At 48.9% G+C, this 13,180-nt stretch overlaps 1 long non-coding RNA gene across 2 annotated transcripts in view; it reads left to right on the top strand.

Moving 5' to 3' along the window:
- Positions 1–5,995, top strand: part of LOC310697622 — a 28,907-nt gene extending 22,912 nt beyond the window's left edge. The window contains exon 3 of one of the 2 annotated variants that reach the window (XR_014521107.1): positions 5,927–5,995. This is a non-coding gene — a long non-coding RNA (uncharacterized lncRNA). Of the gene's footprint in view, positions 1–3,300; positions 3,363–5,926 lie in introns of those variants that run through there. The other variant, XR_014521108.1, reaches the window with a different exon arrangement.
- The last annotated feature ends 7,185 nt before the right edge of the window (positions 5,996–13,180 follow it).

Here is a 13,180-nt window from a genome sequence, read left to right as displayed (position 1 = left end):
GGCAAGGGGGGGCCGTCGGGCGGATGTATATTTGTTTAATGTGGATAAGAGGAACGTACACACAGAAGAAGAAGAAAAGCCTTATTCCTACCACAAATAAAAATCACTTAAACCAAAGCTGAGGATTAATTACACCCCATCAAGAGCTGGAATTGTAAGCAAAGAGGAAGAGGTTTAATTCCCCCGCCTTCTTAAAAACACACACAATTCTGATACTCGGGGAAAAGTGGAAGTAAGGGAAATGCAGTTTACCAGGCAGACGCTGCAGCTGTCAGTATTTCATGGAATCATAGTTGGAAGGGTCCCCCAGTGATCATCTAGTCCAACCCCCTCCGGTGCAGGAATCTCAACTAAAGTATACAAGACAGATTGCCATCCTGCCTCTGCTTAAAAACCTCCAAGGAAGGAATATAATATTTCTTCTTTTCTTTTCTTTTTTTGAATTTGCATTTTATTTATTTGTTAACGTTCTTATATTGCATCGGTAAACGTTGTCATATTACATTACAGGACTTAAGGTAAAGGGACCCCTGACCATTAGGTCCAGTCGTTGCCGACTCTGGGGTTGCGGCGCTCCTCTCGCTTTATTGGCTGAGGGAGCTGGAAAACAGTTTCCGAGTCATGTGGCCAGCAGGACTAAGCCGCTTCTGGCGAACCAGAGCAGTGCACAGAAATGCCGTTTACCTTCCCGGCAGAGCAGTACCTATTTATCTACTAGGACTTTGATGTGCTTTTGAACTGCTAGGTTGGCAGGAGCAGGGACTGAGCAATGGGAGCTTACCCCGTCACGGGGATTCGAACCGCTGACCTTCTGATCGGCAAGTCCTAGGCTCTGTGGTTTAAACCACAGCGCCACCCATGTCCCTATTTACAGGACTTACTATAATATAATTTCCGACATGTATACAAAAATAATATGCAAATTTTATAGACCTAGAAAGAAAATGAAACAAAAAAAGAACAAAGAGAGAAAACAAAAAAATATCCCCGGAAAATCATATACATACTAACACACTAGACTTCCTTTCTTTCCCGTTGTATATTCCTTTTTTTACAAATGAATGTACTCTTATTATTGTATATTTCTTTACATATTATCTAATACATTTCTATATCAATATGTGCTCTCAGTCTTATTTCTCAACTCACGTCTCACTCCAGCAGAAATCAAATGCTAGCAAGGAATATAATATTTCAATGGAATCTTGGGAAAGATTATGGAGGGAAGGCTTTGAGGTTTACCGCATGTTATACCCTGAAAGAGGACTTCATCAAAATGCTTTACCGTTGGTATCTAACACCATCAAAATTGGCAAAGAAATGTATAGAACCAGGTCAAGCATTCGTTGGAGATATAGAGAGGCGGAGGGTACAATGATTCACATGTGGTGGAATTGTAGGAAAATAAGGGGATATTGGGACATAATATACAACGAGCTCAAAAAGATGTTTAAAATCTCTTTTGCAAAAAAAAAAAAGAACCCTGAAGCCTTTTGGTTAACCACAGAACCTAGGACTTGCCAATTGGAAGGTTGGCGGTTTGAATCCCCACGACGGGGGTGAGCTCCCGTTGCTCGGTCCCTGCTCCTGCCAACCTAGCAGTTCGAAAGCATGTCAAGTGCGAGTAGATAAATAGGTACCGCTCCAGCGGGAAGGTAAACGGCGTTTCCGTGCACTGCTCTGGTTCGCCAGAAGCGGCTTAGTCCTGCTGGCCACATTACCCGGAAGCTGTACGCCGGCTCCCTCGGCCAGTAAAGCGAGATGGGAGGCGGTATTTCTATTTTGCTTAATTGTTTGTGTGGGTTTTTGTGTCCGCGTCGTTTGTGCAGGTTCTCTTTGCTATTCGCTTGTGTTGCTTTGGTGGTGAGAGAAATTTGGGTTGGCCTAGGGTGTGGTTGTTCGTTTGTGGTTGGCTGCGGTGGTCTTTGTTTTCGTGTGTGAGTGGGGTGGGTGGGTGTTTTTGAATCAGGTTAGCCATGTTGATTCATTTGCTATTGGTGGGTTCTTGTCGTTGTCTTGTTGCGCTGTGTACGTGATGAAGGGGAGCCATACTGGGGTGAAGGTATCGTCTTCTGTTTGTCCCTGTGTCAGTTTCAGTTTACAGTGGTACCTCTGGTTACATACGCTTCAGGTTACATACGCTTCAGGTTACACACTCCACTAAGCCAGAAATAGTGCTTCAGGTTAAGAACTTTGCTTCAGGATGAGAACAGAAATCGGGCTCCGGTGGCGCGGCAGCAGCAGGAGGCCCCATTAGCTAAAGTGGTGCTTCAGGTTAAGAACAGTTTCAGGTTAAGTATGGACCTCCGGAATGAATTAAGTACTTAACCTGAGTGTCAGGGGACTGACATCAGAGCGAGAGGCGAAGGGGAGGCTCCCAGATGATGCTGGCGAAGGACCCAGCAGCAGGGGGAGAAACAGCTCAGTAGAGGGGGAAGCCAATCAGCGCAACACCAGGGATAAAGGGGGGCAGACGGGGGAATTGGAGAGAGGGCTCCAGGACTCTTCACTGGACATCAGTGAGGAGAGCCCAGGTCCTCCGCTACCCACGCCCTCCCTGTGCAGAAGACTCCTGCGCAGTGAGAGGAGGAGGAGACTGGGTGTCAAACAACTTTTATGTTGGAAGAGGTTCAAGAAACGCCCACTGACGGATTCTGCCAGTGACTGAGGCAGCCACGTTGAGAAGGGGCTGTGCAGTCAGAAAGGTTTAACAAGGCAAATTAACCGAGAAAGGCACCAGTTTACGCACAAGTAACTCATACCCATTACACTGAGGTACCACCGTATCGGTAAATTTTTCAAGTTGGGCTGTTGTCAACACCCTTCTTAAACTGTGCTGCCCAGAACCGGACACAGGATTCCAGCTGAGAGCGTTCTGAGGGCCAGGAATGGGGGTCTGGGGTATACCACACCCCACCCGAAAACCTAAGCTTGTGAGTTCATAACAGAGAGGTGCTTCCTTATTCTGCCTCTTCACAGACTTCTTACACTGTCTTTCAGAGTGTGCTTGGAAGACTCTCTGTGGTCTGGCCTGCATGTCTTTCCCCATTTTTTTGAAAGCTATCCTCTTGACTTTACTCCCCACCCCCTTTTTCCTGCTCCCTTCCCTAATCTAATGGAGATAATAACCCTGCAATCTCCAGCCTCTTCTGTGCTAAAGTCTCAGCTATTCACCTCTCCAGATCTCCGGTCTGATAGGAGCCAGTCAAGTGGAGGCAGCGTTCTGAGCAAAACAGAGAGCGATTTTTTAAAAAATAAAATAAAATCCCATCCTATTATCTCCTTCCCCTCCCTGCACAGACAATTCACTTCGGAGAGATACGGCGCGACAAAAGAAAAACATCCATTCTGTATTTCTGAACAGGTAGGATTGGGGAGCCTGTGGCCCTCCAAACATCGGGGAACTCCAACTCCCACGAGCCTCAGCTGGAATGCCCAAAAAGTTAGGGATGATGGGATTTGTAGTCCACTGATGCCCAGGGGACGAGAGGCTCCCCATCAACGCTCCACCAGAACGGGCATTGCTCTCTCCCACCAGGCATTTGGGCAAAAATAGGTGGACTTGCCTTTGTACTGAAGGCTGTAGTCCACATAGCTGTCAACAGCCCCTTATTTGGTGGGAAAGTCCCTTATCCCAGCGCCGTGTCCCACTGCTGTCCCTTATTGATGATGTCCCTAAAATTTCCCGGGTTTCAAAGGAAGCAGCTCCTCTCCCTCCCTCCCTCCCTGCCGGCCAGGGAGGAGGGAGGCTCCAACTGGGTTCCTTGGCTGCATTGCTCACCCAATAAGGAGTCTAAGAATGACTGGGGGTGGAGCTTGCATGCCTTGTGCCAATCAAATCAGCCGCGTTGCCTGGGGACTCGCCTTTGCTCAGCGCTTCCCAGCGGAGAGGGGACGGTGGTTTTCCTTGCTGCATCCCCTTTGCCGGGTTGCTGCGCTGTGGGAACCACCGCTTGAGGCTTCGTTTGGCTGCTGGCTGGGCTTTCTGCCTTTGGCTCGGAGGGGCCCAGAAGTCGAACATACCTGTGCCTGGAAAATCCCTTATTTTGGCTGCTCATCCCTTATTTCCGAGGCTGCTGGTCCCTTATTTTCAAATCTGTAAGTTGACAGCTATGCCACAGTGCAGTTCTCTAGCTGAGCAATGTGTACGAAACTGCATATGCCAGGATAAAGTGTGCATATAAATGTGTATAATGGTGACAATATACACAAAAATGTATCTTGTTTTTGAGCGGTGGGGGCGGTTGTTTTGCATAAACATGTACATGTAGCAAAATGTCCAGCCTTTATTTCAGCATCCCCCCAGGCCTCTCTCGCTCAGGGCCTTGGAGGAGCATCACCTCAACAGTTCTCCTCCATATAGCTTGCTCAGGTGCAACTATCCCTTTTTGCCTGGGACATTCCCGGAATTACAGAAGCCATCCTGGCTTCAGATATGATCCTGGAAGGTCCCAGGGTTGAGCAAAAAGATGTATGTCCTGGTTTTCACCAGAGTAATGCTGGAGGGTAGTAGTAGTAGTAGTAGTAGTAGTAGTAGTAGTAGTAGTAGTAATAATAATAATAATAATAATTTATACCCCACCCATCTGGCTGAGTTTCCCCAGATGCTCTGGGCAGCTCCCAACAGAATATTAAAAACACGATAATACATTTAAAAAACCTTCCCTAAACAGGTCTGCCTTCAGATGTCTTCTAAAAGTCAGATAGTTGTTTATTTCCTTGGCATCTGATGGGAGGGCGTTCCACAGGGCAGGCGCCACTACCGAAAAGGCCCTCTGCCTGGTTCCCCATAACCTCACTTCTCGCAATGAGGGAACCGCCAGAAGGCCCTTGGAGCTTGACCTCAGTGTCCGGGCTGAATGATGGGGGTGGAGACGCTCCTTCAGGTATACAGGACCGAGGCCATTTAGGACTTTAAAGCTCAGCACCAACACTTTGAATTGTGCTTGGAAATGTATTGGGAGCCAATGTAGGTCTTTCAGGACTGGTGTTATATGGTCTCAGCAGCCGCTCCCAGTCCCCAGTCTAGCTGCTGCATTCTGGATTAGTTGTAGTTTCCGGGTCACCTCAAAGGTAGCCCCACGTAGAGTGCATTGCAGTAGTCCAAGCGGGAGATAACCAGATCATGCCCCACTCTGGTAAGACAGGGATCTGGCAGGAAGGGTCACAGCCTGCATGGAGCTGGTAGACAGACGCCCTGGACACAGAACTGACCTGTGCCTCCGTGGACAGCTGTGAGCCCAAAATGACTCCCAGGCTGCGCACCTGGTCCTTCAGGGGCACAGTTGCCCCATTCAGGACCAGGGAGTCCTCCACACCTGCCCGTCCCCTGTCCCCCCAAAACAGTACTTCTGGCTTGTCAGGATTCAATCTCAATCTGTTGGCCGCCATCCATGGTGTCCGAGGGCAATGGTGCCTCTGGTTTGTCCGGATGTTCGTAGAAACCAGAGACATTTGAGTGGATGGCCTACCATAGCTGTCAACTTACAGATTTGAAAATAAGGGACCAGCAGCCAAAATAAGGGATTTTCCCAGCACAGGTATGTTCAACTTCTGAGCCGAGTAAGGGACGGTTGACAGCTATGCACTGTGGAATGGAGAGAAATACAGACTTCTAAAGACGTCTGTGTATTATTTGTTTATTACGTTTGCACCCCCTCTTTCCCCTGAGGAGCTCATTCCTACTTCTTTGCCTCTCCGTGTTATTCTTACAACAACCCTGCCAGGTAGGTCAGGCTGAGACTGAGCCACTGGCACCCTTGGCCACCCAGGGAGCTTCATGGCTGAGTGGCGATTTGAACCTTTGGTTTCTCTCCAGGCTTGGCACTCTAACCGTTGCACCACGCTGCCCCAGAAAGTGTGGATTTGGTAGGACCGCCTTTGAACGTGACCTGAATCAGATTTCTTCTCCCTCCTCCTTTTTCAGGGGGCAGAGGCGGCGCCTGAGTCCAATGTCCTACCAAACCCCACAAGAAGATCTGGGGGCACAGAAATGGAAACAGGAAGAGATGCCCACGAAAGAAGAATGGAGGACGAAACTGATGGAATACGCAGAAATGGACAGATTGATGGGGAGAATTAGGAACCAACGTGACCAGAGATTCTCCGAGGACTGGAAGAAATTTACAGAGTATATCAAAAATTTCTGTGATGAGCAAATAATATTCGTTGGCTTTCAAGGAGCTCTGTGAAATTACTGTTGGAAATATTGTTTAAAAAATATGATGTGATTAAGAGTATTTGAGTGCAATATAATATTGGGAAATGTGAGACGAGGATAAAAAAAACAAACGGAAAATTATCAGACAAGCTGAGGGAAGTTCTGGAAAAAGGGTTTAAGTTAAAAATGGATGTATAATTTTGTAAAAAAAAATTTAAATGGAAAATCTAATAAAAAATATTTATATATAAAAAAAGAAGATCTGGGGGCTTAAAAATGAATTACTGGGCCCCGTGAAGTTCCTACAGGGAGGGGTTTGACAACGTGAAGCCTCCTCGCTCGCCTTTCCCTTTCACGCTTTGAGAAACGACAGCAGGCCACGCTCTCTAAGAGAGATATTAACCTTTGGAAAGAGCTCTCGGCCTCCAACCCGGAGGCGCCAAGGGGGACCTCCCAGGACCTGCCTGAACAAATACCTTCAGCGACGGCTTCCAAATGAATGGCAGGGATGTGCGCTAAATCATAGGCGATCAATAACCGTATATCAAGGGAGCATGAGAGGCGACGGACGTAGAGAGTCTGGGGATGGAAGGAATGAGCGGGGGGAGTAGATGCAAGTGGGGAGCCCCCTTCCCGGCCCGGTCTCTGTGATCACAGGAAATGATTAAAAAGAGTAGTTAAGCGCACTGATTGGGTGTTTAATCTCAGCGTCCCGAGAGGGTCTGGGGGTTGGGGGGAATTCACTTATTTCTGAGATGCACAAGGATGCTTAGAAAAGGGGAGGTGATGCATATGGCAGAGAGGGACTTGGGGCAGGAGGGGCAGGTAAATCAGAGGCAAGTTGGCTTAGGAGGGCAGAAGGACACAGCTGGGGAAGCTGATAAGTGGTGGCGCTGTGGTCTAAACCACTGAGCCTCTTGGGCTTGCCGATCGGAAGGTTGGTGGTTCGAATCCCCGCAACAGGGTGAGCTCCCCTTGCTCTGTCCCAGCTCCTGCCAACCTAGCACTTCGAAAGCACACCTGCACAAGTAGATAAATAGGTACCGCTGCGGCAGGAAGGTAAACTGCATTTCCGTCACGGTGTCCTGTTGCGCCAGAAACAGTTTAGTCCTGCTGGCCACATGACCCGGAAAGCTGTCTGTGGACAAATGCCAGCTCTCTCGGCCTGAAAGCGAGATGAGCGCCGCAACCCCAGAGTCGCCTTTGACTTGACTTAACCATCCAGGGGTCCTTCACCCTTTTCTTTATAGCTGGTGGCTCTGCCGTCCCCTCCACATACACCAAGAACCACAACAAGCGAGTCGGCTGAAGGGAAGCCAGCAGTTGGGCTGTTGGGATGTGGCTGTCTTGAGATACAATGGAGTGCGCTTCCAGGGGTGCATCAGCAGCACTGAAGTGACCTCTCCAGGGTGCAAGCCTGGGCAGCATGTATTGAGGTCCTGGGATGGCCTCAATGTCAACAGCCAGAAACCAGAGTGCACGGAAACACCGTTTACCTTCCTGCCACAGCTGTATCTATTGATCTACTTGCCCTTCTGGGAAATGATCTACAATGAGTTAAAAAAGGTATTTAAGTATACCTTTCCCAAGAAACCAGAGGCCTTCCTCCTGGGCATTGTCGGCCAGAAAGTGTTAAAGAAAGACAGAACTTTTTTTATGTATGCAACTACAGCAGCAAGAATTCTCATCGCAAAACACTGGAAAACACAAGATCTACCCACACTGGAAGAGTGGCAGACGCAATTGATGGACTATATGGAACTGGCTGAAATGACTGGCAGAATCCGAGATTTGGGAGAAGAAACAATGGAAGAGGATTGGAAAAAATTTAAGGACTATTTACAAAAATATTATAAGTTGTATGAATGTTAAGAATTTGCACGATTTGGAAATTTTAGCTTCAGCAATTAGATTTGGTGAAACAGGAAACTAAGTTATAAGTAAGAAAAGGTTGAAATTTAAAGTAATATTATGTTTAATTTAAGGTACAAGTAATTGACAAAAAGTATTTTAAATCCAAAAACAATATCTGAAAGGTACAAAATAAGACATGAAACAAGGTAATAATTTGCTGATATTTTTATTGTAAAGAACGCAGGGTGAGGAAGATGTGGGGAAGTCCAGTAGGTTGTATAAAAAAGTTTTGGAAAGTTGGTTTTTTCTTCTTCTTTCTTTTTTCTTCTTTCTTATTTCTTTCTTGTATTTTTTGTATGTCTGGAGTTTGTATCTGAAAAATGTAATAAAATATTTTATATTTATCTACTTGCCCTGGTGTGCTTTCGAACTGCTAGGTTGGCAGGAGCAGGGACCGAGCAACGGGAGCTCAGCCCGTCACGGGGATTTGAACCGCCAACCTTCCGATCAGCAAACCCAAGAGGCTCAGTGGTTTAGATCTAGCGCCACCCGCGAAGCCACCACTTATAAGCTTCCCCAGCTGTGTCCCTCTGCCCTCCTAAGCCAGCTTGCCTCTGATTTACCTGCCCCTCCTGCCCCAAGGAATTGGACTCAAGAGGGCGAGATGGAGGAGGAGTGGTGGAGATCACCCCCCCCCTTTTCTGACGCTGCAGGAGACGGGGGAGGCAGCACTGGATGACAGCAGGGCTTTGAGGAGTTTGAAGGGAGGTCACAGCTCAGAGACAGACAAACAGAGAAGTTGGGCAGTGTTGGGAGGAGGAGGAGGGGGAACTGCAGAGGGGCAGCCAAATGACACGTCATCACTGGAGAGTATTTATGATCCCCCTTCTCCCAGAACGCGACGTTTGTTGAGAGTGCAGGAACAACAGAATCTGTGATGGCTTGGGAATCTGATTCAGAGGCTGAAGCTGAGGAATCCCAGCCTGCACAGGAGTCTCCGCCTCGAGGGCCGGCTGAGCTGGGGCAGGGGCTTGAACCTTAAGGACCCTCACCTGTGCCGGATCCTCAGGAGCAGAGACCAGATGAATCCACTCTGGTTCCGGAGGTGATTGAGGACCCATTGCCTACAAGTGCGCCTCTCCCAGCCCTGTCAGGGGAAGGTGAGCCTCCCCCTGGGTCCAGTAACCCTCCAGCCTCTCCTGAGCTGCAGAGGCTCAGGGCAGAGAGGCGGAGGGAACTAAGTTCCCACAGGAGGAGTGCTCGCCTTAAGGCCAGGAGAGGCGAGTCACCTGTGGACCAGGGCCGCCCTATGCCTCAGAGGAGATCAGCCCAGTCCCAGGTTGCGGGAGCAACATCGATGGAAACCTGTTCCTGCCGACACCCTGACCTGCTCCCCTGAGTTCCACGCCCAACTCCTCACTTTGGACCATGCTTCGCCCCTGACGGACAGCCTCCATACCCTTGACCTAGGACTGGACTTAGACCACGCCGCACGGTAACCCCCCCCGGGACCAGCACAGAATCAGAGGCATTTGACCTCGAGCGGCCACTGTACGGGAAGATGCTGTTGTTAGGAAGGAGGGAGAAGAGACCCAGTTTGGAGCAAGGCCATTGTTAAGGCTCGTTGCGTTCTTTTGTCTATTCGGATTGAATAAAACTCATTTAAAAGGACTCTACCTTGTTTTCTCTGCTCTTGCTGCAACCGGGCGGGGGGGGGGGGATAGCTTTCCCTGCCTCTGACTGTGGAAGCAGAGCAGAGCCATCCACACCACTAGCCATCGGCAGCCCTCTCCTCCAAATCCTCTTCTAACGCCACCTTGTGCTGTTGGCCATCCCTGCTTCCTGTGCAAGGGAGTTCCACAGTCTAACTCTGTGCTGCCTCCTTCTTTTGATCTGTCCTGATAGTAGCCTATGCCCACTCAGCCGTCTGAGAACACCAAAGGGTAATGAGACAGGATCATGGTCAGTGGTGGGGATGTACAGTGGTACCTCTGGTTGCGAACAGGATCCGTTCTGGAGGCCTGTTCGCAACATGAAAAGAGCGCAACCCGCAGCGGCGCCTGCGCACACGTGGGTTGCGATTTGCCGCTTCTGCGCATGCGCGTAACATCATTTTGCGCATGTGCGAGCGCCGAAACCCAGAAGTAACCCTTTCCAGTAGTTCCGGGTTGCCGCGGGATGTAACCTGAAAGAACATAACATAAAGCGGACGTAACATGAGGTATGACTGTATCAGCAGGGGGGGGAAGCTACCGTATTTTTCGCTCTATAAGACGCACCAGACCATAAGACGCACCTAGTTTTTGGAGGAGGAAAACAAGAAAAAAAATATTCTGAATCTCAGAAGCCAGAACAGCAAGAAGGATCGCTGCGCAGCAAAAGCAGCAATCCCTCTTGCTGTTCTGGCTTCTGGGATAGCTGCGCAGCCTGCATTTGCTCCATAAGACGCACGCACATTTCCCCTTACTTTTTAGGAGGGAAAAGGTGAGTCTTATAGAGCAAAAAATACGGCATTTCTCTCTGGATAACGAACCCACAGCCTTGGTCCGCAAGGCCTTGCGGCCACTGGCTGCAGTGCGTTTTTGGCTGAGACCTCGTTCGGAGTCCTCCACTGGTGGTGTCTGTGGGCGTCAGAGGCCCTGGCTGGTTGGCATTGCCCACGTGGGTGAGTTTATAGCCATCGCCTGGACACTGCTGGGAACGAGCAAAGGAGACAGCGTGCAACCGTTTCCGTTAAATAAAAAAGCACCGCCCGGCCGAGCTGTGATTTAGTTGCTGCTCTTTAAAAGGAGCTCTGAGGCAGGTGATGACAAGGAACAGCTGGCGCTGAGATAGGCGCCTTCTCGGCTCTGCTGTTTGAGACGCATTAGGCAAATAAATAACCGCACGACGGGAAACGTGCCGGACCAGAGGCTGCCAGAGGCCTGCAAGGATGGCCCCAGCAATGGAGTCTCCGGCGGGGGGGGGGGGGAAGAGTCTTAATAACACATGATCGCACCTGACCTCCACTTGACATGCACACACATTTGCATTTGCTTTGCTGCCTGGTTCAATCAAGTCCAGCCACCTTTTCTCTCTGCAAGGACTTGGTCCAGGATGGCCCCAGCAATGGAGTCTCCGGAGGGGGGGGGGGGGAAGAGTCTTAATAACACATGATCGCACCTGACCTCCACTTGACATGCACACACATTTGCATTTGCTTTGCTGCCTGGTTCAATCAAGTCCAGCCACCTTTTCTCTCTGCAAGGACCTGGTCCAGGAAATGCTACTACTACACACACACGCCATTGATTTCTGTGCGCGCACACCCCTTTTGCGCTGTCCATCTGCCCGTTCCCTCGTCCGTGACAGCCTCCGAGCTGAGTCGCAAGGCCATTATCATCCCAGTGCCCTTTCCAGCTCCGTTCGGCTGGGAAGATTAAAGCCCAGATGTCCGACGATGACAATAAACAAAACTATAAATTTGCACGGCGGCCGACAGCTGTTTACAGATTGGGGAGAGAGGGCAAACAGCGACTGAAGCTAGCTTGCCTACCTGTGCCAAGTCTCAGATATTTCCCCACTCCCCAAAAAGAGGGGCACAGACTGAGGCTCTACCCCCATATCTCATCCACATATATATAATTTTTAATTAAATTTCCTGTTTTACGTTTTAGAATATTTATTTTACATCCTTAAGATACCAATGACTTCCCTTCTTCTCTTTCCATGGTTCATTTTGCATATCATAAATCCCTGCATATTTTACAAAAGCTATGCCAATCAGTATTCCATTATTGCATCCATCAAAACTTATTTACACTGTTGAATTTATCTTAATGCTGCCAGCATTTTCAGCTGTACACAATTATTTTCCATATATTCAAAAAGCATTTTCCAATCTTCTTTGAACGCATGTTCTTCTTGTTCTCTTATTCTATATGTTAAGTCTGCAGGTTGCGCATATTTTGTCAACTTAAGTTGCCATTCTTCTTTTGTTGGAACTTTGCTCGTTTTCCATTTGGGGGCCAACAAAACACGGGCTGCAGTTGTTGCATACATAAATAACCTTTTCTGACACCTGGGAATTTCAGTCTGAATTATCCCCAACAGAAAGGACTCTGGTTTATTGCAGAAAGTAATTTGAAACATTTTTTCCCAATTAATTATAGGTCATTTCCCAATACTCTTTTACCCTTTTACATCTCCACCACATATGAAGGAACGTTCCCTCCGCCTCTTTGCATATCCAGCGCTTATCTGATTCTGTCTGTTCTTCCCCCAGATCTTGTCCTCCTCAACACCTTGCAGGACTTGTGCCCAGTCAAAGGTGACTATGGGGTTGCGGTGCTCATCTCGCTTTTCAGGCTGAGGGAGCTGGCGTTTGTCCACAGACAGCTTTCCAGGTCATGTGGCCAGCAGGACTAAACCTCTTCTGGCGAAATGGGACACTGTCACAGAAACCAGAGTGCACGGAAACACAGTTTACCATCCTGCCGCAGCGGTACCTATATATCTACTTGCGCTGGTGTGCTTTCAAACTGCTAGGTTGGCAGGACTGGGACTGAGCAACGGGAGCTCACCCTGTCGCGGGGATTTGAACCGCTGACCTTTTGATCGGCAAGCCCAAGAGGCTCAGTGGTTTAGACCCCAGCGCCATCCATGTCCCTAATGTTATTATTTGTACCCCGCCCATCTGTCTGGGTTCCCCCAGCCACTCTGGGCAGCTTCCAGTACGTATAAAAACATAATAAAACGTCAGACATTAAAAACTAGCCAATAAAGGGCTGCCTTCAGTTGTGTACAACTGGATGCCATTTTGCATCACAGTGGCAGACCGGACTTTTCTGAAGCGCACTGAACTTAACCACCGGCTATGCAACCACCCTGATTCGTTGGTTCTTTGCACTTCCAGCAGGTATGAGTCTGCTGGCAAGGAGGAACAAAGCACAGGAGATGAAACTTGACTTCTCAGCATGGGCAAGGAGGGGGGAGCAGACAGATACAAGCAGTCGCTTAACCCCCCTCCCACCACCTCCCGCCGTGCTTGCGCAAAGAGAGGAGAAGGAAGACGACTGCCAGAGTTAATGTGGGAGCTGTAAATGCGAGGTGAGAATCGCCCACCGCATGAGACTGTTCATTGAGAACATTAAACTCCAAGCATCTGGCTTAAAAAGACAGAGGAGA

Source organism: Podarcis liolepis (assembly GCF_965112155.1).
Source record: "Podarcis liolepis genome assembly, chromosome: 18".
In the NCBI taxonomy this organism is placed as follows: Eukaryota; Metazoa; Chordata; class Lepidosauria; order Squamata; family Lacertidae; genus Podarcis; species Podarcis liolepis.
Note: the sequence above shows the minus strand (reverse complement) of the source record. Positions and strands in the feature narration are given on the sequence as shown.